Below are 21,144 nucleotides of genomic sequence, written 5' to 3' on the forward strand. Positions count from 1 at the left end.
GACGGCAGTTGATGATCTCGCCTTAGCTTGAGATGAAGTTGGACGAGCACAACGATTACGAGGACAACTTCTAGAACCACTGGGAGCTGTTGGAATCGGGGGCATATTTTGAGGTGTATCAGATTCTGAGAATGGGAAAGCGGGACTATTTGAATCTCCTCCTGCATTTATGTCAGTAAAATCAGCGGGACTAGGACTAGGATAGTAGTTTCCTTCATCATTGTAATTGATGGAAGAGAAATATCTATCCATTGTAGTTGAAAAAAAAATTGATGTAGAAGAAATAAAAATTAAAGAAAGAGAATTGGAATATGGAAATTGGAATTTGGAATTTGGAAAATTGGAAATATGAATTAAAAATTGCAAAAACTAATAAAAATTAAAATACAAGCAAATTGATAACAAAGAGATTAAGAGATTAAGAGAATAAATGAATAATTGAGAGATTAGAGAATATGAGAGAATGAGAGAATTTGAGTTGTAAGAAAAATGTGAGAGTTTAAGGCCAATTTATAGAAAAAAATGGGAAAGAAAAATGACGAAAAAGACCCCTTCAATGGCTATAAAACGGCTATATTTCAAGGGTAAATAGGTAATTATTTTTTTTTGGCCAACCCGCAGGTCAACCCACCGGGTTGGCGGGTCTCTTTTAAAAGAGACAAAACAGCAACCCGCCGGGTTGCGGGTTGCCATTTTGCAACCCGGCCTGCCCAGGGGTTGCTGCCGGGTTGGGTTAAACCCGAACCACCATATTGGCAGTCCGAGTTCAACCCGCTTCATTGCGGGCCGGGTTAGGGTTGACCCGCCTAACCCGGCCCATTTTTTCCACCTCTAATGGAGGGTAGCTGCCAAGTGCTCAGTTGTTGCAACAGAATTCCTTCTTGTTTGAGTGAAAATAGCATTTGATAAGCTGTTTTTCATGGACTTATAAGAAAACATATCCACAGCGTCTAGCTCAGACTTCTTATTATCATTCAGATCTTTCTGGGATGCACTTAGCATTGATGATGTCCTCAGGCTTTTCCTGCTATTGTTAATTCTAGGTGAAACACTTGGAGTTGTAGACTTAAGAACTGGAGATCCATCAGTTCAAACTATGCTGAGACAAGAAGAAGACACACAATTCACAAATCCATTTCCATATTCATCAGGCATATCTTCTCCTGAAATTTCTATGGAAAAACCAGCCAAAGGATCAGACATTGGGCATGAAGATCCATGTCTCACTGAATTCCTTAGTGATCCTTTGTCTGGCAATCCACTGACAAAAGAGCTAAGAGCCTTTTTTCTCCTCGGGAAGCTGCACAGAGGAGTCTCGAACATGTGAATCAACACTTAAACTGTTTGAAATTCCTTCATCATTTTGTTCCTTGGTAGTATGATTTATGACAGTACCATTAGAAAGGCCTGAAGTAATTGTAATAGATTCAGCACAATCAACAATCATGAGTTAATTTTTACAAAGCACAACTTGTTCATATATTCCCTCTTCCATTTTAACATCTGTATCCTCTGAACCTTTTTCTTTAATACAGACAGTTTCAGAAGTGTTAAGCTGAGGCTAAAAAAAAAGATCCATTTTCAGACACCTCTAATTTTGAATGAGACTTAATTGTTTCCACTCTTCCCTCTGAAATGTTGTTGCTGTCTTCACCACCTGCTAACTGCATATCTACATGGTCACAGATCTTCTCAACATCATCCTCATCAATTTCCATCTCCTCATCCCCATCAATATGAGGTAATGTCATAGGATGATGTAAGCTACGTTTTAATATATTCAAGCTTCTACGAGCCCAACCGGCTGAGCAACCTCCATTTGTGGCAGTCAGATTCTGGCCATTTACCTTCACTCGATGCAGTTCATCCTGTTGGATTATCCAAACAGAGTTGTATACACAAATATTTCCACTGGCGAATATAATTATCTTCATCGCAAAATAAAAAACAAGAGCATAACCTTAGTTGTCGTATCACTTCACACAGGTAATTGACATCATCCTGCATTACTTCATTAACAACTGCCTTGTTCTTAATTGCCTTGGCACGCTGTGCAAATCTCAGTGTACTGAATGTGTCACTCTTGCAACTGCATTATTGACTTATCTAAGCTTCCACAAATGGAGGAAAAAAGAAAAAGAGGGAAAGCAAGAGAAAAAAGGTTTCTTCTATTGACACAAAATCTGCAGTATTACCTCTACGCAGGAGAAACAGCACAGATCATTGCTAATTTTGCATTGCCACCCAGAGATTCCTGCAATAAGAATGTCAACCTAGAGTCTCTATAGGGAATATGCCTTTGCTTTCCCGTTTGAGAAACTTCAGCAAGAATATTTATCAAATTCCTGCAAGTCAGATAATAAAGCTTAATGAGAGCAAGGCTAAAAGAATGTTTATTCATTAATAAATTGTCCTTGACATGCCAATAGAAATGAAACAAAGAAGCATCAGAAGCTCCTTTCTGCTAGTCACAAAAGTGATCATATGGTAACCAATGACAAAAAGACAACTTACCAATAATCTATATATAAATTTCTCTCCTCTATTATAGCATGATCTGTTGTTCATGATCAAATATATGCATTTCTACTCATTTCAATACTTACATGCCTTTTGAGCTCTTTAGACCCGAGTTTTTGAAATGAAAAGAACACTTGACATGATCAGCAATACATATTAAAGTAAGTAGAATCATAGTCATGATGTGTAATTTAACAGTTTGACAAATTCTCGTAGGGTATTGTTGGTATGTTATCCATCATATAGTATATTGCTCAATAGGTTTATACTTTCTTTCCCAGATCCTCATCTTTCATTAGAAAAATGATCCACAATTAAATTATAACTAAATCAAGCTCCTGTTATCTAGTTTGTTCTCGTCAATTAGAAGCTACATCAGAATTCGGGATAAGACTTTATCAATGCTCCTGTCATGTTATTTCTATCACTCTAAAGTAAGCAAAATCAAGTCACAATGTTTGATACCAACAGTTTCATAAATTCTCATACCATCATTGTTGATATGTGTGGTATCTTATTTTAAATGAAGTATTCTCTCAATGAGTTTTTCTTGCTTTCAAAGATCCCCATTATTTGATTTACAAAATAAAAATAAAAAATTTCTTAACTACATCAAGCTATGTTATCCACTTGTTTTTGTCAAATGAATTACCTAAAATTTAGGAGCAAGACCTTTGTAGCACTGCCACTGTATATTATTGCCATTAAAATCCTTTCTCCTAAAAAACAAAAAAATAAAAAAAAAATAAATTGTTTTTCAGGTAATCTGGCCTTTTAAAAAATTCATCAAAAACAAAAATATAGATTATAGGTTTTTGTGCAGTAGACTATAGTAGGTATTTTTCTCAATTGTGTGAAAGCCAATTATTGTTTCTAATGAGGAACATATGGAAATATACCTAGAATAAAAAAAAACTTTTATTTATTTTTCAAACACTAATTCTTTTCTCTATAATTTTTAATTTAATGGAAATGCATAAGTCTCAATACATGTGAACTGCATTAGCATGTTCCCATGACAATACAAATGATTTGACAATACAAACTATATAGTTGTACAGACGCAAAAAGAAAGTGCATTAAATGCACTAAGATGTAGATTCAAGTGACAGAACACCAGAATCTAAAGATTGCCTTATAAAGTATAGAGTGTAGAATTAAGTGAAATATAACTAAGACCCATGTTGCTACAAACCCAAATTCTCATCATCATGAAAAAGAAAAATACAAAAGGCATGTGAAACGTACCCAAGCTGTGAGAGAGAACGATCAATATTTCAGCTTCTTTCAAGTGTTCCCATGCAGCACCAGTTAATTTCTTCTTTTGACCCAGCTAGATCGACAAGATTTATTCTACTTGTTTTAAACCTGCTTATACATCTGCCTTGCTAGACACAAGAGTTTCACTCAGAAAACATTGATCACTGAAATGAAACAAAACTCATGAAAAAAACAAAGATATTCAAGTTTTCTATTGTTGTTGCATGTCAATAGATTCTACTTTTACGTCAAAGTTATTGAAGCAGATATAATGAGCAAAACTGCACAGAATATCAGATTGCTTAGCTGGTATGGAGTATTTTAATATATAGACACGATTTATATGCCTTTAACGTAAACACTTTGGGCAATCTGTAACTCATAATTAAAGGAAAACTACTAATTTTTAAATTGTAGAGTTATTACCTTGCATCGAGATTCAACAACACAAGTGAAAACACTATGTGAGCGTGAGCTTTCTGCATTTTACTAGTTGCACATGTACTCCTGTGACAATCCCTACATCATAAAAACACTGATCATATATTTAATGAAAGAAAAATTAACAAATCAAACGTATTAAAATCAGATATTGAGGGGAGACAGGAATGTTACAAGTGAATAATCCAATTTATTTTCCCCACAAATAACTAGTAACTAGATCCAGAAGCAGTAGATAAAAACAAAACAAAATAAATTTCATGGATGACAATCTCTACATGAACCTCATCAATTAGCTAACTTCCAGATCTGAGATGAGAACTTAAGGTAAAGCCTTACACCATCAGCAATAATCTTTAAAATGCTTCAGTCCAGTAAGCAAATATACATCAATTGAATCCCCTTAAAGATGTAAAACCGGCATACTTCTGGTAAAAAACAATTTCAGTAAAACATTAATGTTTTGTCAATCTTTATTACAATTATTTATTGATTATTCAAAAAAGCTTAGACTTCCATATAAATCCTCACTATTATATATCCCCTTTAAGATGTAAAACCAGCATACTTCTGGTAAAAAACAATTCAGTAAAATATTTAATGCTTTGTCAATCTTTATTTCAATTATTTATTGATTATTCGGAAAAGCTTAAACTTCCATATAAATTTTCACTATTATATAAACTAAAAGAAAAATAAAAAAACTCTCAAGTCACCTTAACTCTTGTCTGGTCAGTTCTTTGCTTTTTTTGAGTCATTTGGGAACTAGGATACAAGGAGAAGATTCAAACTCCTAGAGAAACATGAACGATTTCCTATCTATAAGAATCACCAATGTGTATATTTGACACGTATTCTTACATTTACTTCCTCTTTATCATCCAAAAAGAAATTTATTTTGTTTACTGCCAAATCTTGAACTTTCTATTTCCTAAACCATGGTACTGTATTCGCCAAAAACAAAATCCTTCTTTTAGTTCAAACACCTATAAATTTGTACTCTATTCACATGCCAGAAAAAGAAAAAGAAAAACAAATAGGAGTGCCAGCATTACATGCAGTAAACCCTTAAAATAAATTAAGCACCAGGAAAGTTCCCATATGTTGGGTGTACCTATTAGTCATAGTCAATTAACATGGAATAAATTTGTCAAGCAAAAGAAACACTTAATGACAAAGAAAATGATATATACATGTTTGTACTAGCCAAGGAATCGTACAACATTTCTTCTATAGGCATTCTCTAAAAAGTCTCAAATGCTAGAAACCCGCCTAAGCATCTCACTATGCGGTCCAAGAAAAAAAAAACGAAGCAAACTTTATCAGTAGTTGTGTGACATCCTTCATTGTGCATACATACTCCTCTGTCAAATTTTCAACATAAACACCAGATTTGACAATTTTCTTATCTAGAAGGAGAAGCAAAACAGGGTCAAGGAAAACTGAATTACGTAGGTCTTTTACTCGACGTGAGTGCTTCTGTTACCTGAGATTTCTTTGGCTTGGATCCAACAAATTGTGATGTTCATTGTAAATCTGCAATACTGTGGAATATTAGGACATGAAACATAAATTCACAAGACCAAAAGGGATACTATCCAGTCGCAAAACCTCAGAAAAGAACAAACGATTTCTCTCTCTCTCTTCTAATACAGAACAAAAGAAAGAAAGTCAACAATTTCTCGCTTTTCCCTCCAGTAAAAAAACAGATGCTAAACGAAACTTAAAATTTACATTTTCTCAAGCTTGAGTCACTTTTTCCCCAATTCTATCAAAATTTAAAAGATAATATCAAATAACCACTGAAAAGAAGAAGGTCGAAACAATTACTTGAACACCCGAGTCGGGGACCCCAACAATTACGTTCCCGGGAAGTGTATCAGTGGCGAGCTTGCACTTGAGTGGATTGGGTGGGCGTGGGGGCAGCGAGCTCTTCATCTTTGGATGATTTTTGCTTCGGCAATGACTTTAAATTTGAATTAGGACGACGAAGATGGCGACTTACTTGAGTGGGTCTCTCTCAAGATTGTGTTTCTTGGCTACATGAAGTGCTTGATTCCGATCAGTAAACTACAGAGAGAGAAGAGAGAAGAGAGCATAGGGTTTGTTAATTTGGGCAAGATTGCTGAGATTGAGGGCGTTGGAGACAAGAAGAGGAGAGGAGAGAGAAATGTGGCCGTTAGAGAAGGGAAACTTTTGAATTTTGTAGATAGAGAAAGAGAGTGATTATTCACATTTATTTATTTTTTGTGAGGAAAGTTGTTTTAAATGAGTGTTGGATCTGGAGCGTTTAGATGGAGTTTGGAGAAACTTTTACTGGAATGAGATTCTATATTATCAAGGAGTTACGCTCATGGGTCTATGGTTTTCTCATCTGATATTGTTCTTTTTGTCCAAGTAATAAGCTTATTTTCCCACTAATTGATCTTGAGCAATATTAAAATCGAGGAGCCTATTAAACCTATAAATATTTTTTTTTGTTGATTTTACCTCCGGGGAGCTTAGCTTGTCTTCACTTCGTAACATGTTAGGTAGGTACACAAAAATTATTACGTTTGGTTTATTATTTTTTTCCATCATATTCATATCCTATCTAAAATACATATTTGTTTCATTATTCTCAAAATCCAATCATATTATATTCAACTCAAAATATTTAAATTTTTTAACCCTCAAGGTTTTTTAATTTAATTAAACACCTCCAATAATAAAAGTTTATAAATTGATAATAACACCCCCACCCACCCATTAAATGCTGGCCGACAGCCAGCCACCACCATCGGAGGGTGGTCAAAAGTCGTCGTAATGCACACGACGGGCTGGATCTAATCGGTCGTGCACCGATATGGTCTTTTCCAGCCATTACAACAACTTCTGGTCACCCTTTGATAGTGGTGACCATTAAGGGTGTTCAAAAGAACCGGTTGGAACCAGAACCGGCAGATACCCTGGGTTTGGTTCCCGTTCTTACCCAGAACCAGTCGTCAATGGGTAGGTTCCGGTTCTAAATTTTTGGAACCGTTACTGTGCGGTTCCGGTTTCGGTTCTTATAGTTAGGAACCAGAACCGGAACCAGAACCAGGAACCGAGACTAATATAAAATAAAATTAAAGATTAGGGGGGTTAATAAAAACTTTTGTAGAAAAAGTAATGTGAATACATTTATATTTATATTTCATAACATTTAAAGTAAGTTGGTTTGACTTTTGAGAATCTACCTTTACAAAGTAATGGAGTTTGTAATTTTGAATTTATAATTTATAATTTTATTTTTGTTAACAAGTGCCAAGTGGGGGGGTATTTGTAAGTTTTTAAGGGTTTTTTTGTCATTTTAAAAACTTTTGGGGGGTCATGAATTTTACAGGGTACCCAGAATCAGAACCGGAACCATTGTTATAGGTTCTGGTTCTGGGTACCTAGGAACCGAAACCATCGGTTCCGGTTCTGGTTCCAAATTTCAAGGAACCGTCAATTCCGGTTCCGGTTCCTTCAAAAAGTGCAGGGTACCTGGAACCGAACACCCCTAGTGACCATCATCTAATGGGTGGGTGGAAATGTTTTTGTTAATTTCAATGTTTTATTGTAAGGGGTGTTTAGTAAATTAACAAATCTATAGGGTGTTTTTGTTAATTTTTAAATCTTACCTTGTAATAAGAACCTAACTCAACTTTTTCAAAAATAATACTCAAAATAATATAACAAACACAGCAGTATGTGATTGCTCTAACCCATTGTAAAAAACCATTTTATGGTTTCAAATGATATGCGAGTGATGATGATATTTCATGGAAATTTTGGCGCATTAATGACCCTTGAAAATCGAGTAATTAAATTTATTCCTTGGGGTTTTGGTCTACTTAGGATTTAACTGGTTAGGAGCATTAATGGTGGCCTTACACAAGTTTCTCATCTCCAGCGAACCAAAATTACAGAAACCTAACCTTACAAGAAGTTTTAATTCCAATGAGGGGGCAACAACAACAATAATCGTAATTTGAAGCTATCTATATCCAAGGTCTCGAACTCATCTAAGAATCCAACAAACCAAATCTGCTTTGATGATCAACTCAATATCCCGACCTACACTTGCTATTCGATTGTCGGGAAATTTAATTAAAATACCATTTCAAGTTTGGAATTAATTAAATAATCATAAAGTTTGAAACGCTTTACTAAATGACCATTTGCTTAAGTGATACAAGCTTATCGCTTAAGCGATGTAGACTTATTTATAAGCTTATCTCTTAAGCGATATGTTTAAATCGCTTAAGCGATGAAAATCCATAGCTATTTAATCCATTTCAAACTTGAAATAGTGTTTTAATAACATCTCTCAGTCTCAAAGATAGCAAAGGCACCATGTCTATGTCTGAGCCGAGGACACCACATGACATGGATTATTGTGGAAGTCGTGCATTTAGGTGCTTTGGCTTGTTCTAGTACGATACAATATGATGTACTCTAGGTCTACGGGTGTAATCAAGCCAAGTAGAGTCGTGCTAAGTATTGGGAAGCTCGAGCTTGGCTTGGCTTGAACGGCTGGAACCAAGGTTTTGATACCTGGCCCGGTGAATGACTCGGTCAAGTGATCAGGTCCTGAGTCGAGTGGTGGTGACATCATTATGCCCATTCACATTTTCCAAAATATTTTACTCCAGCAACTCAAATTTAAAGTCATACGAAGAGGCATGAGATCTTCATGAAAAGTGAGCAGGAAATTTTATTAACAAGGGACATGAGAAATACGAAGTTTATGGTTTTAGTCATCTCTGTCCAAATAACCCAAAGGATTGTAATCACCATAAAATTCCACAAAACAGAATCCATTTTCCCTCCTTTAAAAGCACTATTCTCAATGAACAAAGAAATGCATGAATGCAGAATAAACTACTTATTCTTGCTACCCAAAAGGACACTATACAAGAATCTCAAAGTAATGGGGCAGAGAAGAAAAAGAAAATTTATAATTTCTGACTCCTTACACATGATACATGTAACGCCCACATGGAGGTATGTAATTTAATTTATGTTTTTATAGCCCTTAGTTGATTTTGGTTAAAATTATTTTGAGAGAATGTGAAGAAAATGCCTTAAACTTGTATTAAGGGTAAAATGGTCTTTTCACTCAAAATATGTTATGATTGTTGGGAAATTGAGATGAGATTGGTGATTATTTATGCTTGTTGTTGGACATATTTGAGTATGAGAAGTGTTTTTGATTGTATGATGATAGATTGAAGTTTGGTTGAAATTGGAAGAGTTTATGAAAATTTTGGGAGTGTTTTGCCTTGATAGGGATTGTGATGATACAAGAGAGTTTTACTCTCATTTTGGGATTTGACAGTGTGCCACTCTCACCGCCGCGACGTTCCGTAGCCGACCGTTGTAAGTTAAAATTTTCTTTCCTTACTCAAAGTGTTGCATGAGTTGATTAAATGTGGTTGTTTTGTAGATGAGACGTAGAACCCGAGCAAGTAGTAAGAAAACAGTGAGTACGGGGGAACCTTCTAACCCACCAGAACCTACTCCCCCTACCCTTGATGAAGCTAGAATACAGGGGATTGTACAGCAAGTCTTAGTAGAAAGATAAGGGAGAGCTGAACCAAAAAGAATTGAAACTCCCGTTCAAATACCACCTACTAGAGGGGAAAGAGAAAGGTCAATACCTGAGATAGTATAGAATCGGATTGAACCAATTTATGGGCTTCCAAGTCAACATCAGCCATCAGAATTTAAAGGTACAACAGACCCTTTAGTGGCAGAAGAATGGTTTAGGTCCGTTGAGCATACGACGGCACTGTTTCCTATGACGGACAAGGAGAAGATCCGGTATGCCAGTTTCTTGTTTCGGGGTGATGCTCGAATTTGGTGGGAATTGATGGAAGACACTAATGATGTTCCTGTGATGACCTGGGGCGAGTTTACAAGATTGTTTGATGCTGAGTACAGAACAGTGGATCGGGTACATGAGAAGATACAAGAGTTTATTAATTTGAAGCAAGGGTCGAGTAAAGTGAAATAGTATTCTGTTAGGTTTAATTCCCTTGCCAGGTTTGCACCCGGAATAGTCAGTACCCCAGAATTGAGAAGAGATAAGTTTGTCCATGGATTGAAGCTAGAGATAGCCAGGGATGTAATGATAGGAGTTTAGCCACCTCAAACCTATAGTGAGGCTTTAGAGCGGGCTTTAAGGGTAGAAATTTTTGTAAACAAGCTCACCCCAGCGAGACCAAGTGAACCCTCTCCCGCTTCGCAGAGAGAAAGATTTGAGAGTGCAAGAAATAGAGAAGTGAAGAATAAGAAGAAGTTTTAGCCAAAGAAGAACAAAAAAGATTGGTAGAATAAACGACCCAGAACAGTAGAGTTTCCCCCATGTCTTAAATGTGGGAAGACTCATCCTGGAGAGTGTCTAAGAGAGTTAAGCTGTAATGTATGTTATCGATGCCGACAGCCAGGGCATCTAATGAAAGATTGTAAAGCTCCTCTTCCATCTGCAGCATAGAATTCCAGAGGCACTAATACCAGGGTGTTTACAGTAGCACAAGGTGAAGCAGAGGCCAGTCCATCAGTTGTTACTAGTCAGTTATTATTTCATGCAGTTCCTCTTTATGTTTTAATTGATTCTGGAGCCACTCATTCATTTATATCTTATGGGATGATAGAAAGATTAGGTTTGAAACCTACTAGAGTGAGTTGACCCATTAAGATAGAGTTACCTGATAGGGTTAGTGTTGTGACCCATGAGATGTTGTCAGGAGAGTCCATGGTGATCCATGGTCGGGAGTTAGCAGTTGATTTAATAGTGTTTGATATGCTTGACTTTGATGTGATTTTGGGTATGGATTTCCTAGGGAGGTATGGAGTAGAAATTGATTGTCGGAAAAAGAAAGCGAGATTTAATCTTGATAGTGGAGATAAGTTTAGTTTCAGGGAGGGCCATCAATTGAGTATGTTGATTAGTAGCATGAAGGCTAGAAAGATGCTAAGAAAAGGGTGTTCTGGGTATATAGCCCATGTGGTGCAAAGTAGAAATGTCCTACAACCAGAATTGCAGAGTGTGCTAATAGTCCTAGAATTTTCAGATGTATTTTCGGAAGACTTACCGGGTTTGCCTCTGGAAAGAGAAGTTGAGTTTAGTATTGAACTGGCCCAGGAACAGCACCGATATCTAAAGCCCCTTATCGAATGGCCCCAGCTGAGTTTCAGGAATTAAAGAAGTAACTCCAAGAGCTCCTAGATAAAGGTTTTATCCGACCAAGTCATTCTCCCCGGGGAGCTCCAATCTTGTTTGTAAAGAAGAAAAATGGGTCATTACGGATGTGTATTGATTACAGAGAGTTGAATAAAGTGACAGTGAAGAATAAATACCTGTTACCTCGGATAGATGATCTTTTCGATCAGTTAAAGGGTGCAATAGTATTTTCCAAGATTGATTTGAGGTCAAGTTATTATTAGGTAAAAGTGGCAAAACAAGATGTAGCTAAGACTGCCTTCCGGACAAGATATGGGCATTATGAATTTGTGGTGATGCCTTTTGGATTAACTAATGCCCCAGCAGTCTTTATGGACTTAATGAACCGGGTGTTCCATGATTGTCTGGATCAGTTTATAGTGGTATTTATTGATGGCATCCTGGTTTATTCGAAGTCGAGAGAAGAGCTTGAGGAACACTTAAAATTTGTGCTATAGCAATTGAGAGAAAAGAAGTTGTACGCCAAGTTTTCTAAATGTGAGTTTTGGCTTGCTCAGGTGATATTTCTAGGCCATACTGTTTCTAGTGAGAGGATTTCAGTGGATCCTAGTAAAGTAAAGGCAATCCTCGAAGGGCAAAGGCCGAAGATAGTAAAAGAAGTGAGGAGTTTCTTGGGACTAGCTGGTTACTACTGCCGATTTGTGGCAGGGTTTGCCCAGTTGGCTAAGCCATTGACAACTCTTACCAAACAGAGAGTTCCTTTTATATGGTGAGTTGCCTGTGAAGAGAGTTTTCAAGAGTTGAAGAGAAGATTAACAACAACTCCCATGTTAGTGTTACCATAGGAGGGTGTAGATTATGACATTTATATAGATGCCTCACTATAGGGACTTGGTGTCATATTGATGCAGTTAGGTAGGGTTATAGCTTATGCTTCTTGTTAATTGAAAGAGAACGAAACAAGATACCTTACACATGATTTAGAATTGGTAGTGGTAGTCTTTGCCTTGAAGATTTGGAGGCATTACCTTTATGGTGCCAAGAGTAATATCACACCGACCATAAGAGTTTAAAGTATTTCTTTACTCAGAAGAAGTTGAATATGAGATAGAGAAGATGGCTAGAGCTAGTTAAAGATTATGAGTGTGAGATTAAGTATCAACCAGGGAAAGCTAATGTAATAGCTGATGCTTTGAGCAGAAAAGCCCGACTCACAAGATAGAAAGAGTTAATAGAAGAGTTGTGTAAAGAGCATATTGAGGTCATACTAGGAAGGATTGATAGGTTAGAGGTTCAGTCTACCTTACTGGAAGAAATTAAAGAAAAGCAACTAACCGATGAGTGGTGTCCGAAAATAGTTCAGCAGGTGCATGAGGGCAAGACATCAGAGTTTTAGTTGTTGGATGATGTCCTCCGTTTTAAGAGTCGATTGTGTATTCCTCAGGATGATGAGTTGAGAAAGAGAATCCTTATAGAGGCTCATGACACACCATACACTGCTCATCCTGGAGCAACCAAGATATATCAAGATTTAAAGAAAGACTATTGGTGGCCAGGTATGAAGAAAGATATTGTAGAGTTTGTAGCTAAATGCCTGATTTGTCAGCAAGTGAAAGCAGAACACCAGAGGCCATCAGGGTTGCTTCAGCCACTTAGTATTCCTAAATGGAAATGGGAGAGTATCTCGATGGATTTTATTACAGGTCTCCCTAGGGTGCAGAAATGATACATGCTATATGGGTGATTATAGACAGATTGACTAAATCAGTCCATTTTCTTCTAGTAAATGAGAGTACCACTTCGGATCAATTGGCCCAGATGTATATTAAAGAGATAGTAAGACTTCATGGTGTACCCAAGACAATAGTATCAGATAGAGATTCTAGATTTGTCTAAGCTTTCTGGATGAGTTTACAGAGGAACTTGGGTACCAGGTTGGCTTTTAGTACCGCCTATCATCCTCAGACAGATGGCCAGACAAAGTTTTTTTGAAAGTTTCCCCCTACAAATAGGTGATGCATTTCGATAATAAAGGAAAGTTAGCACCGAGATTCATTGGTCCATTTAAGGTGTTACAGCGAGTAGGAAAGGTGGCCTACAGATTAGCACTACCTCCCAGTATGGATAAAGTTCACAATGTATTTCATGTCTCGATGCTTCGAAGGTGTATAAGTGATCCCTCCCATATTCTGAGCATAGAGGACATAGAGTTGGAAGAGAATCTTGTGTATGAGGAGCATCCAGTGCAGATTTTGGACAGAAAGATTAAAGAGCTCCGGAACAAGAGTATTCCTTTAGTGAAAGTCCTCTGGAGAAATCATAAAGTTGAAGAAGCTACATGGGAGGTGGAGCAGGATATGTAGAACCGTTACCCGGAGTTGTTGTTTGAATTTCGGGGATGAAATTCTTATAAGAGGGGGAGAATTGTAATGCCCACACGGAGGTACGTAATTTAATTTATGTTTTTATAGCCCTTAGTTGATTTTGGTTAAAGTTATTTTGAGAGAATGTGAAGAAAATGCCTTAAACTTGTATTAAGGGTAAAATGGTATTTTCACTCAAAATTAGTTGAAATTGTGGGGAGTGAAAAGAGATAGAATTTCATGGAGAATGCAATAAAAATGAGGGCATTATGGTAATTGACTAAGGGACAAAGATGGAATTTCTAAGAAAGTGTAAGGGCAAAATGGGAAAGTATGTTTGTAAAATAAGGTATTAAGGGTTTAGTCTTACAAACCGCCTTATTTCTCTTCGTCCACCGCCACTTTCCTTCTCCATTTTCTCTCAACTTTTCACTCAATTTTCCAAGGATTTTTTAGGGCTTTTGAGTGGATTTTGACAAGGTTTTGGTTCTAGGCAATAAGAGGTAAGAATTCTTGCTCTATATATAAGATTTACTTGTGCAGAAGTTGAATTCTTATTAAGTTTATGCTTAGGGTTAAGGGGAAATTTGAGTCCAACAAGAGTAGAGAGCTTTAGTGGAGACTACTCCAGTATAAGGTAAGTAAATCCAACTCAAAATCCAACTCAAGTTAAAGTTTAAGAAATCAATTGAGTAGAGATTTCTTTAAGCATGTATATGTTATGATTGTTGGGAAATTGAGATGAGATTGGTGATTATTTATGCTTGTTGTTGGATATATTTGAGTATGAGAAGTGTTTTTGATTGTATGATGGTAGATTGAAGTTTGGTTGAAATCTGGAAGAGTTTAAGAAAGTTTTGGGAGTGTTTTGCCGGTGATAGGGATTGTGATGATACAAGAGAGTTTTACTCTATTTTGGATGGTTTAAGAAACAAAAAGAATTATAGCTAAAGTAGAACAAATAGAATTATAGTTAAAGTAGAGTTTGCATAGCCATTTATTTTTTGATGAAATGCCTAAGAGAAGCATGAGTATGAGTAGAAACTTAATTTATGCAACATTACATATTTGCATTTCATGAGTGCATTTAAGTAAGAATTCTAAACATGAGTCATCCATATGCATATATTTGTATATATATGTAGTACTTAAGAAAGAATAAAGAATTAAAATAAAAACACTTTAAGAATAAAGAGAAAGAAGGAAAAAAGCACTAAAGAATTAAAGAAAGAAAAAGTGTTAAAGAAGAGAAAAGAATAGGTTGTGATGGGGAACCGTGAGTGCTAAGAAGAAATTCCCCACATACATGCCACCTTAATGAGTGGCATAAGAAGAAGAAGAATTGTACGACCCTAAGAGTGTATGTGGATGAGGGTTGTACCAAGAAGAATTCCTACATGCACGCCACCTTAATCGAGTGGCCTAAGAAGAAAGAAAGAATTTGTACGGTCCGCAAGAGTGCATATAGATGAGGACTATCATGTAGATGAGGACTGTACTCACTCACGTGGCTAAGGTTCCAAATCCATGCATCAACCGGTCCGATCGCAAAGAATAAGAAAAAGAATAAGAAAGAATAAGAAAGAATAAAAGAAAAAGAAAAAGAACAAGAACAAGAAAGAAAAGAGAAGCTTGAGCAAGCAAGACAAGAAAGAAAAAAAGAATGGAAAGAAAAGAAAAAAAAGAAATAGAATAAGAAAAAGAAAGAAGAAGAAAAATGCATTTTTTAGCATTATTGCATATGTATATCATTCATGTATATTACCATGAATTCCATCATGGTTAGAAAGAATAGAAAAAAAATGAAAGAAAGAAACAGAGAGAAGGAAAGAACAGCGAGAATTAGGAAGAAAGAAAGAACAGTAAGAATTAGAAACAGAGAAAGAACTAGGAACGAAAGAAAGAAGAAGAGAATTAAGTAAGGAAAGAACCAAAGAAGGGAGAAGAGATAGGGGATTTACTTACTGAGCATTTTTGTGCTCACCCCGTTGTTTTTCCATGTTTTGCAGGAAATAGGTGAGAGCAGTCGAAAGGAAGTCGACAAGTGGAGAGATTGGCATTACTGTTCACCGTTGCTAAAGTTTGTACTTGTTATTTTGGTATATGTAAAAAATTATATTTTATAAGTAAAGAAATTTGGGCCCAACTATTTTTCATATGCTAGTATGTATGTTTTTATTGATATTTTCAAAGTATACTAGTAGAAAGAAGTCATTGCAATACACCAATGTTACGACATACGAATATGTGGTCTTCTAAACAACGTAGGTTGGCCGAGTGGTAAGGCTTGGGACCAAGGAATTTGCTCCCCTGTGGTCTCAGGTTTGAATACAAGAACGGTTGCTAATATTGTGGTCACAGAGCAGGGTTGCCCAGTTTCGAAATCCTTGTTCGAGGTCGGGGGATTAGTGTGCGTAAACTAGCCGGACACCCCCGCTAACCAAAATATATATATAATATATATATATTGACCCTAACCAGATATGTTAATATTCCATGTTTATGGATCTTAGCAAGAACTTGTCTTTAAGCAAGATACTTAAGCCTTCAAAAGTCAACCAGTAGGCTATAAAAAACAAGGGAATGTCGTATAGGGAAAAATCAAATAGTGATGAAAAATAGGTTTAACTTTCCTTGTACCAAAAGGGAAGAAAATCCCTTACCAAGCAAAAATACAACTACAAAAACGAAAAAGGAAAAGAGAATCAACCTGCAAATCGGCAAAGTACAATTTAGATTGAAGAAACACAGTTTCGCCAGTGAAGTTGAACTAGGATCAATTTAAATCTACTTTAGTGTATTAGCGGGGAGATGAAGATTGAAGATGGCATTTGAAGGATGCAAATGTAGCGTAGCGAAGAAAGAAAATATCCCCGATTGAATTGAAATGAAGAATGAAGATGCAAATTGGGAATTTTTTTTTTAGGGTTTAGATATGCAAATAATTAGTGACCTACTTTGGGTCAAGAACAAGTCAGATTGGCGGTTTTGTACTATTTTGCCAATCTGACCATGGTCTAAAGTGATTTTTAGTGTATTAGTGGGTTTAGCATTGAACCAGACCGGAGTTGTGACTGATTCCTGGTCAAACCGACCAATCCGGTCCGAGTTTCAAAACAATCATTGGAACTTGAGCTCGATCGAGCTTCAAATGTTGAGCTTGAGCTCAGTTCCTCTGCTCTACCACCCTACTGCCTAACTGTTGCCCCATCATCTCACCCACATCGCCATCACCTACACCACCATCCATCTACCCAATCTCTCCATGGCATTAATCACATCCACCACTACCAACCCTAAGGCTACCCTAAAAAACACAATAGCCCACACACCCAAATCAATCACTACAACAGCAAATGCAGTAGTCCGCACACCCAAATCACTCACTACAATAGCAAATGCAACAATACACACACCCACCAATGCACCCATAACCCACACAACCAATTTAGCCACATCCAAATCTATATGTTGCTTGGCCGCCATGTAAGGGCCTTGTGACAACCAGATCTGGTTGTTGCAAGGCCCACACGGGGTGGCCAATTGGGGTCAGTTGCCGGTTGGTAAGAAATGTGGACGGAGAGAAGAGAAACAAAATAGGTGTCAGTGAAGACAAAAAAGAAAAAGAAAGAGAAGATGAAATAAAAGAGAGACAAAGATTTACGGAGCAGCGAAGACAAAAGAGAAACAGAAAGAGGAGATAAGATTTAGGGTTTTAGTTCTCAATTTAAGGAGGAAGTGAAGACATAATGATATATTACAGATACCCCCTAATAGTTGCAAAACTTGCATATATCCTTTGTTGAGCTCGAGTAAGATCGTGAGCTGCTCGAGCTGAGTATTGGGAAGCTCAAACTCAGCTTGGCTCGACACGAGAGCTGCTCGAGCTTGAGCCAAGCCTGAGCTACTCGTGAGCAGCTCGACTCGCCTGACATCCCTGATGCACTCTATATCTAATCACTAAACTTTACAGAAAAGTGAAGATAAAGTCTACTACCACTTTGATGGGATAACACCTCTCAACAACTATGAAAGTTGATCAATGATTTGCGTCACACTTCATTTAGTGTAACGCCCAGCATGGAGGTACATGATTTTATTTGTTTTTTTATAGCCCTTAGTTAATTTTTGTTAAAGTGATTTTAAGAGAATATAAATAAAATGCCTTAAACTTGCATTAAGAATAAAATGGTCTTTTCACTCAAAATTAGTTGAAAAAGTGAAGCGTGAAAAGAGATAGAATTTCATAGAGAATGCATTAAAAATGAGGGCATTATGGTAATTGATGAAAGGACATAGATGGAATTTCTAAGAAAGAGTAAGGGCAAAATGGGAAAGTGTGTTTATAAACTAAAGTGTTAAGGGTTTGAAACCCTTATTTTCTTCATTCCACCGCCACACTCGTNGATCAACTGCCACTCCTTGGTTGGAAATTAAATGGCCCAAATATTGAACTTTTTCCATCTCAAATTGGTAGTTTTTAACCATTACTTTCAAATGATGGCTTTGTAAGACATCAAAAACAACTCTCAAATGCTCTAAATGAGTATCCTAGGGTGCGTTTGGTTTATTATTTTGGATAGGATTTTGGGAATAATATTGGGTAGTTGAATAGGGGAGTATTACGAGGTAAAATTTAAAAATTTATAAAAAAACCCATAGGTTTGCTAATTTAACTAAACACCCCAATATATAAAATGACAAAAACACCCCCACCACCCGCAGTGCCAGATTCTGGCCACCACAGCCGGAATCTGGCTAGAAAATTACGTTATGACACAGACCGGTCGGATCTGTGTCATAACACATCGATAAGGTCTTTTCCAGCCAGATCCACCACGGATCTGGCCGAAAAAAGCCAAATCTACGGCCAAATGTGGCCGTCGACGGCCGCAAAGATATAACCGTCGTTTTCGGTCAACGATGGCCAAGATTTGGCCGTTGTTGACCATCAACGACGACCATTTCTTTGGCTGTGGCTGAAGGCCAGATCTAGCCTTTTCCGACCAGATCCACTGTGGATTTGGCCGGAAAAGGCCAGATCGGTGAATAACCGACCAGTTACAGTCGTGGTGTAAGTCGTTGTGACAAATTCTGGCTAGCACCAATGGTGGTTGCCGGAATCTGGCAAGTATGGGTGGGTGAGGGTGTTTTTGCTAATTTTTAAACTTTTTTGGGGGTATTTAGTGAAATTAATAAACTTAAGGGGTCTAAAAGTAATTAAAAAATACACTAATATTTCTCAAATAATGTGTCAAATAATATTTGGGGAATAGGATTGGGAATATGTGTAACAGCCACTTTCTACTCAAATACTCATATGATTTATATAAGAAAATACATATAAAATAGCATAAGAAAATTGGGCCCAAAAGTTTTTTTTTTATTAAACATACATATATATGCTTTACAACCATATATATTGTTACACAAAGTTATAATATGTACAAAAGTCGTCAAAAAACATGGTGGACAGTGTAACCGCTTCCCCTCGCATGTCGACATCCATCCGATCGCGTCCTCACCTGGATCCTGCAAACATAGGAAATAACGGGGTGAGCACTAAAACAATGCCCAGTAAGTAAATCCTCTACCTGTCTAACCCCGTAACTTTCACACTAATTCTTTCCTTACAACTTCTCATTCAATTCCTCTTTGGTACTTCTCTCTCTCTCTTTCTCTTTCTTAGAACTCTTTTCTATTAACTCTAAGTCATGGCCCCATCTTACTGGGGGCACGGCCGGGACTCGCTCCCGCTCTATGTGACCTTTACTCGTTCTAGCCGATCAGACTCGGTTATTCATGGATTCGGAACCCTTGGCCATGTGAGTGTATAATCTATCTCTCGGGTACTCGGATATAGCCCTCATCCGCATGCACTCTCACGGGCTACACCACTTCTCTTTCTCATACTCATGCCGCTCTCTCAATGCGGCGTACATGCGGGAATACTCTATCCATTACTCACGGATTCCCCATCGCACAACCTACTCTATTCTCTTTCTCTTAGCTCTTAAAGTAGCTTATACTCAAATTCTCTACTATGTCCCAAGCTACTTCTTAAGTCACTAATGCACTTATGAAATGTCACAAAATGGGAAATAATAATATAATCTACTATATATATATGATATATATATATATTATATATATATATATATATATCTATATATATATAATTATAGATATATATATATATATATATAATATATATATATATAATTATAAGACCTCAATTGACAAAACCCTAACCATTGCACACCAAAAAACGCCAACCACCTTTCCTCTATTCTCCCTCCATTTCTTTCAAAGGCTTCCATGAGAATTCATGTCTAAGTGAATATATGTCATTTATGACTTTCTAAGCATGAATTATGGAGAAAGTGAGCAAAGGAAGCAAAGAATGGATTCTTGCAAGAAAAGGTAAGTGAATCAAACTAAGCCTGTTTTTGAACCATAATCAAATTGTTGATTATTGTTGGTTGTATATGATGTATGGGAGAATTGGTGGCCATTTAAATGCGTGAATGATGTGTATAGTTAGCCATGAAGGTAGTTCATGCGTATGTGATGATTTGACGAATATAAATGAATATGGAAGAAGTATGTGGAAGTGGAATGATGATTTTCAGACAGATTAGGAGTTGAGTTTGTGGTGAGTTTTGTTCAAATTTTGAGGTATTGGGAGGAGAGATGTCGAAGTGTGGCCGACCTAGTATGTGCATATAAATTGTTTGATGAAAATTCAAAAAGAAATGCATGCATAAATTTGTTAAATATTGTTGAAGATATTGTTTGAGAAAGGGGAATGATTGATGTTAAAAGGTGGTATTAGACTTGACCAAGTAAGTTTAGTGTTTAAGAGTGCATTTTGCTATGCCAAAATTTAGAATAACACTTGGTTATGTTAGTTCAATGAAATGAATGGCCTTTAGTGCATGATTCAAGTTGCTTGAACTTTAGCATTAGTTGAATGACATATTGATTTAGTCATGAATTATGAGTTTTGAAACTGATGACTTAGAAAAGTGATGGCAAGAATTGCATATTAAATTGTTGCAATAGTGGTAGTATTGATTGATAGTAAAAGATGAGTGATTATATTGTAATTTACAATATGCCACAATAAATTCTGAAGCTTGTATGCTTGAAATTAGAAAGATCATCCAAAGATTAGCTTGGCCAGATGACTATATTGTTGTTTCTTGTTTTGAGATTAGTATAAACAATTGTAATAAGTGATTTTATTGTATAAAGAATAGAAAAGCTTTCCAAGTATGGATATCAAAGTAAACATCAAAGAAATAGAAGTTTGGTTTATGTATTAAATACATGACCATTTTAGAAATGATGGTATGAGTATAGTTT

This window comes from Pistacia vera, unplaced genomic scaffold, assembly GCF_008641045.1.
Source record: "Pistacia vera cultivar Batoury unplaced genomic scaffold, PisVer_v2 Contig117, whole genome shotgun sequence".
Lineage (NCBI taxonomy): Eukaryota > Viridiplantae > Streptophyta > Magnoliopsida > Sapindales > Anacardiaceae > Pistacia > Pistacia vera.